The 7,610-nt window shown below is 32.9% G+C and overlaps 1 protein-coding gene across 3 annotated transcripts in view; it reads left to right on the forward strand.

Moving 5' to 3' along the window:
• The window catches only part of LOC127861008 (hemoglobin-3-like), a 370,059-nt gene that overhangs the window by 238,153 nt on the left and 124,296 nt on the right, over positions 1-7,610 (forward strand). The window lies entirely within an intron of this gene.

The raw sequence follows: 7,610 nt of genomic DNA on the forward strand, positions 1-7,610 counted from the left end.
CTGCAATAACTATGTAAGCATTCGTGTTTTGTGTACAGTGTGCAACAACGATATGTTTCATACCCAACTACGAATTACTTGGATCGAAAACTTGCTGCACTAGGAAAAGTATGAGTAAGTTAAAACTGATTGCCGTGATATTAGTAAACATTAACCAAAGGCAATAACCTTGCCATAATGATATCAAAAGTTATAAGTATTGTACACTCTTCCTCCTTTATATTCAATATATTTACTAATGAATTTTCACATTGATTTATCTCAGTGATGTTAAGCTATATCCTTGACAAGCAACCAGAAGTTAAGACGGAAAACATGATTCCAGTTTAAAGCACTCTTATATTTTTCATGTGCTGGCATACAATGATTTTTAAGAGGCCAACGACCTTTTTTTATCTTTAAATTGTTTTATTAAGAAAATTGTTCACGAATTCTCCTGTTTTAGATGTCATTAAATATTTGGAGTAATTCTTAATCATGACAACACCAAGACAAAAAAGAGATACACTAAACAATGTGCCTACCATGGGGTTCGAACCAAGGACTTCTTAGAAATTCTGTCTGTAGTATACTCTTTTAAAATGTATCAGTGAAAGGTTTACTAATGCATTAAAAATCAATTTTATGTTTTAATACTGAAAAACGGTTGGAATGATCAATAGGTCTTAAAAAATCTTCCAACAACACTCACATAGTGCGGTTTAAATTACGGTATATGTGTTAAAGTATCATTTACTTGTTAATATCGTTAAATAGTTCCCAACATATTTAAAACAAATCCATGGGGGTGTATACATAGTATATATAATAACATCCTAATTGCAACAATTGTGATACTGAGAGAGAACTGTATAAAAACGTTGCCGAAAAAATGCGGAGATAAACGCCTTGTATGTTTGTGTTTTCTTTAATAATGACATCACAAGTACTTGGTTCATACATAGCACAAGGCTGCAAATATCAGAAGTAGCATGTATCTGCTCATCCCAAATTATGCTTTAAATAACTCCAGTATTCAAGACGTCTGTAAACAGGTACCACAAACATGACCAGTAGGCATGTTTGTAGTATTATACCACGTAAAAGGACACCACGCGTTTTTTAATAGAGGTAGTTATTTATGTTCCATTGAAAGGGGAATTTTCACGTTTTGGTAAATTGACAAGATTCGCAAATTTTCGTTTTAGTTATACAATTTGTGAGGAAACAGTAATATTGAACTTTTACCATGCTTTAAAATATACATATGTGCATCTTTTAACGATTTAAAAACCTAAAAATTATTAAGCGTTGATATGTTTGAATAATTTGGAGAGTTTGTTGTTGTCGTTATATTTTGTGATACTACGAGGATTTCTTACATAAAGAATACAATGCATCACTAATTGTTAGTCTGTCAACAGACTGATAATTTTATTTTATTTTCTCATTTCACAATTACTTCTTGAGATGTATTGCAATACAATATCAAAGCTCCTTTTCTCTTCTGGCTGAATTATCATTTTAAGCAAATAAGAAAACGTAACTCTGTTTAGTATAAGTACAGTACAAGAAGTAGGAGAGAGTTATCTCTATACAAATGATAATGCAGGGCTGTAAACACTCTACACTAATTTATGTGTTGAGCACGGATTGCCGAGTGGTCTAAGTGATATACTTTTTCATCGAGGGGAAGTGGCTAGAACCCAGTTGAGGGTTACTTTTTTTATCTTTCTTTAATTTTATTCTTTTTTTATTGGAGCTTTTTAAGATCCATTCTTACATTTATAAATATTACTTATTCAATGACAATCTTTAATAAATACCAAAATTTGTGAAAAGGTCCTTTTTATGCTGCTTTTTTACCTTCGGTTTGGTCATTTTGACCTTGACCTTTTCGTTGCAAGCTATGAAACGTTTAAACCACGATATTATTTGAGTGTTCATTCTACTGTTGGTTTATACAGTTTCAACTTGGTTTAACCGATGAAGAAATGACATAAAATTAATGTGGCAACATTTATCTGAATGCTTGCACATTAAACAAAACAAATTCTGTAATCAAACACACACATTTATGTGAAATTGCGCATGATGCTTTCTTAAAATAAATGCTATAAAATTTTAATAATCGAAAACATCAGCATATAATAAAATAACTCTATGTATATCAACATGTGGAGTTAACATTTAATTGTTTCCTAAATGGCTAATAATGTTTGCATGAAACAGATTTAAGACAGATTATAAAGCTCGAGCCAAATTTAGTGAATATCAATCAGAATGTATCAAATAGCAGATTTGACTTTACTTGATTTCAGTTAAACAGTATCGTTTTTATATTCATAGTATTTGTTAACAAAATATTAGTTTAAATCAATCTTTTCTCTGTAATAGCATTCCTTGTTGAAATCTGGTTCCCTACTCTAAGCGATCGCCACGAATGGTTCCAAACTGCTACCCCAACTTCAGTATTCTCAGTTTTCTTCCACTCTTAATCGCTCCCAGTGGGGGGCACACCGGATGAAATAAACATCTTTTATGATGGTTAATATTGAAGAAATGTTTATATAAAAGTTATTTATAAAAAGATATAAGAAAAATGCAATTATCAGATTACCTAAATTCATTTCGAAGCGAACGTTTATCGTTTTACCCCAAATGTTCGCAAGTGAAGGAAACATTTGACCATACATACATATTTCCAGATATACTAGCAAAGGTATGATAAGAAGACATCAAATATACTAAATGAATTTATGAAATTAACATTGAGATACAATAATCATTTGTTGACAAGTCATGTCTGATAACCCGGCATTACTACAAACATTCCCGAGATAACGCCACTCCATTAATAGCATGTGTAGAATATGTTTCTGAGACAGAATTTCAGTAATGCGACAAGCTCGTCTTGTATAAATAATCTTTCATAGACCTTACATTAACAATAATTTCTATTGACGTCTTTCTAACAAAATATCTTTGTATTATATCCGACAACCTTTCTTAAAAATCAGTCACTCATAATTAGCACAAAATAAGCCCAAGCCCTGCGCACAACATGTTAACTATTACTTTCTATTTTGATTTATTTAATTATGTTTTTCAGTATATTGGTTCTTCGGCAATATGACAGTTGTGTCTTTCTGTGGATACTCAACCTAAGTTGCAAGCCTTAAGTGTTTCCAGTCGCACCTTTTCCAACGCATGTTTTACTATTAAATATTAAGCGCAAATATAAATAGACATAAATTAATTGAACGTCATGCTGATTTAATACGTTCAATTGAGTTGTTTTAATAAATGACGTCGCTGGAAACAACTGTGGCGCGCTTTCAGAAAAACATAACATAGATAATCAATATGTAGTCAAAAATAAAAAAATGGATGGCAAAAGAATGTCGGTTCATGATTTCAATATTAATGAAAGAAAACATTCATCTAGCTATAACTCAATAAACAGCTTTGCCGTATCGATCTTACGTTCTTGCGGTGAAATTCCTTCTCATCAGATTTTTAATCTAAACTTAAACTTTATTTAACGATTAACCCAGATAAATCGAAAATATTTCTTAGATTAAAAATACTTAGCACATAATTTTATCATCAATATATTTTTACTTGAAAACGCAGTGTAGGCATTCACGATCACATATATGCGTTTTGAAACGTTACACATACTTCGTCATCAAAGTTTTTTTCTGAATGCATCTGTTTTACGTGGAAATTAGCGCTTCTTGCCAGGCAATTCGCCAGTATACACGTAAATCAGATTTAAATAATTTTATCCCATTTTCAACGCGACATTGACGGTATAACACGTTGTGGAATATACTATCCTGTCTTCAACACTGTGGAATATACCTGTCGCGTGCACGGACTACTTTTCAAATGACGTCATGCGATATGCGCTAAAATTAGGTCGATATTGTTTGGTTCATTGATCGAATTTTTACTTAAAAATTAAGAATGTACAACAAGCCATACACATATCGCACAATTCATAAATAATCTGCAATGTTCGCTTTCCTATTTAATTCACGTTAGGCATAGAGCTGTGTAAAGTATAAGATAGTAAAAATAGGATCACACTGGAATTGGGAACGTCCCATTTTGTACACGGGTATTATCTACTCATTTATCTATTGTGTACTGGAATGTTTTCCATTCTTCGTGTATATATATATATTAAATTATTTTCTTGTACAATAAGGGCATTTACCACAGATAAATAAAAAATTGTGCAAGTTTAAACATAATTATGTTTGTATGCAGAAATCTGCAAATGCAACCGAGTTTACCAACGGCAATTATTAGATAAACTGCTCCGGTTCATTTGAACAGCAGTAATGTAGAATACATGACTTAGCGTGTGACGAAGAAGAAAGTTAATTGAGTTCATAAACTTATTTGAATATAGTGATAGGATGGCACAAGGGTCTTTATTTAACTATGCTAAAATAATTATTAAAGACCCTAGATGCAAAATCGTCAATTATTGAGTTAAATGGATTATAAGATGGATTTTAAAGGATAATTAAAGGTAAGATACTAGTTCTAACGTGTTGTTTTTTTTGTACTTTTGTCGTTCCCTGTTATTGGGGAAATGATTTTAACATGGGCGCCATTGATGCATCGGATCACACACGGCATACCCATAACATTATATAAAAAAACACGTTCTGCGCGTCCTTAAATTCGTCGTCCGAAGTCGGAAAACGTATTGCCCTGTATATTAAGTCAAATTAAGTGTCAGTCGCTGCAATTGTCTGTTTACTCGTCAAAATTGTTAAGGTCGTCGATAGCTAAGAAACTTCAGCGTACAGTTTATATAGTATTGACAGACCTGTACAAAGTCGCGCCAGTCAAAAATCATAAAAAGCGACATTTAAAGTTATGGTAGCCAGAACTAGGTCGTCGATGGTGTACATGTATGTTGACAGCGACATCATTTTGTCAGGAGCAATCGCCACCATATTGGATTTTGATCATTTTCTTTCGAAAATAAAATGAATTATATTAAAGTACAATCTTCTTTTCGCGGTCGTAATGTGTTACAATTCGCATGCTGCGTAAAATTGAATCGAGGCATATGGTGATATTTTTACTTGTTTTACAGTTTGTGTGTGAATTTTTTAAAGACTATTTTGCGTACCAGAACAAATACATGTATATCACTACGCATGGTTACATTTGTTAGATTTTAAGCGCTTTTAAGACTGAATCAAAATTATTGTTAAGGTTATTAGATCTATTTATGTTAAATGTCACTTTGAAAAAAATCAAATGGGATAAATAGAATACTAGGATTAGCGTTGAATACAGAGAAGTTTATGTTGCTTGGCTCGAACACCGAAAGCGCTCGCCAAGGCTCGCGCTCCTGGCGTTCTAAGCCTCGCAACATAAACTTCTCTGTATTCAACGCTAACCTTGTATTCTCTATGTACCGATCATGCGTTTATACTTAAGTCAATTATTTCACAAGTACATCAATCAAATAATTACGGGTTATAATTACAACAACAGTCACTGTGGTTGTATTCCCAGCACAAACAAGAACATTTCTAAAGCTTGAATCTGTATATTTATATTTGCTAATTTGCCATTTAAATCTTATTGGAATTAATCGTAGAGTGATCGATAATGAACAATAATATAATAACCATATGTATTCGAAATGCATATGTTAACATTCGTAAAGTTATTTTGATAATTTGGCTTGTACTAAGCGAATGTTCATTTTAGCTTGAATATGCAGTGGGGATAACATACCTGGTTGAAGTCTGCTGATAAACTTCTTCATGCTTTCTATTACCAATAAATTCCACAAATAGAACACATTATTTGCACACTTGCAGACAAATTATACATTTTATTACCACATTTATAAATAATTTCTCTGCACAGGTAGGCAGACATGTCATTATTGGTATATGAAGAATCATTTTATTTCCTGGCAAATTGCACAAACTCTTGCCTATTCTTCCTTAGAACTTGCAATAAACACGACCGTTAATCACAGGCACTACCTCGTTTTAGATGCATTTATAAATAAGCCGATTCTACTTCAGAGGTGGCGCTAAGGACCGGATGTTTTTAAAATTCACGGATAATTCTACAGAGTGAGTGGGTTTAATATGATTTTCTTTTCAACATATTTCGCAATATTTAAAAAAAAACGAGCACTTTAGTGCGATTCAGCGAAGATTAATGAATCCACAAATGTACAGAAACATACAATCACAACCCTTTTTCACACGTGAGGACCTTTATAATTGTTTGCATTGTGGAAAATAGTAAAGCAAATCGATGTATTTACGTGTGTGACGAGCAAATTCCCACCACATTAATAAAATTAATGATTGCTTCGAACAAGTACATGTTGTTTCATGCACACACACCACGCACACACGCGCACACACACACGCACACACACTGGCATCTCGGCGATCTTATAGATAATTGTGCATTCTTTCAAAAGAGAAGGAGCAAATGCCAAGGAGGTGGTGGTAAGAACAGGAGGTGGCACCGATGCACATTTTAAGGTATGTTAAAACGACACATTTATTGGACTTTCCAGGACTTACATTTTTTAAATCGCGTACGTTTTTACATACATTTAATAATAAACAATACGTTTTCTAATAATTACTGGCTGGATTTAAATGTTTTTCTTCACAGTTAAAATTAAGTGCATGACCATTTGCACCTGTTCGTGATCTATTATTGATGCACTCCTTTTCATAGCTACAATAAGCCCTCTGGTAATCGTGGACTACTGCACATATGATAAGCAGTACATGTATACACATGATTATCAACAAAAGCAACCAAAATGCATTCAATAAAACCAGCTTGATTTCGTAATTAAAATGTGAAACTATGAGTTAATCAAATGTTAGCTCTTCACTTGCATAGAATATATAGAATAACGCTAATATAGAATGTTCTAAAGCTCATATATTGTGTCACTGATATTCATAACCGTTTTATTTTTACAGATGGAAGTGTTTAAAGCATGGAAGAGGACAAGGTTACTCCTGGCTTCACGGAACGATACAGCTGTTATAAAAAGTGATAGTGGTCGTAATTTTAACGAAGCACCTCTGGAAGAAACACGTGTTTTAAACGCATTGACACGAGTACTACGTATAAGACACCACATAATGACGTCTTCGCGGGCTATCATGCAAATTCTGAAATGGGTAGGTTATCGGTCATTGAAGGAGATTACACAGTTGAGAATACGAGTCAGATGGAAATACGTTCTAGATACTAAACGACGCTATAAAGATCAACCATGAGTCGTGATAAATATAACGAAGTTTTATCTACACGCTATAATATAACTACAATTTTGCTTGGTGTTTCCTAACAAGGCGTGAAATACACAGTCAGTCGTTTACACTCAGCACACCAACCCTAAATTTGGGTTCCCACCATACACTTTTTGTGTGCTATTCCACGTTGATTGTTTTTTTTTCACTCAATCATCATAAAAAATAATCGAACCATTCACATCTACAGAATTATGACAAACATATATTGTTAAGAGATTTACATTTCTGCCGTAAAACTGGAAAGTAACTTTAGTATAATTACAAAAACGTTACAACAAATACCTAGAT

Source organism: Dreissena polymorpha, chromosome 1 (genome assembly GCF_020536995.1).
Source record: "Dreissena polymorpha isolate Duluth1 chromosome 1, UMN_Dpol_1.0, whole genome shotgun sequence".
NCBI lineage: Eukaryota > Metazoa > Mollusca > Bivalvia > Myida > Dreissenidae > Dreissena > Dreissena polymorpha.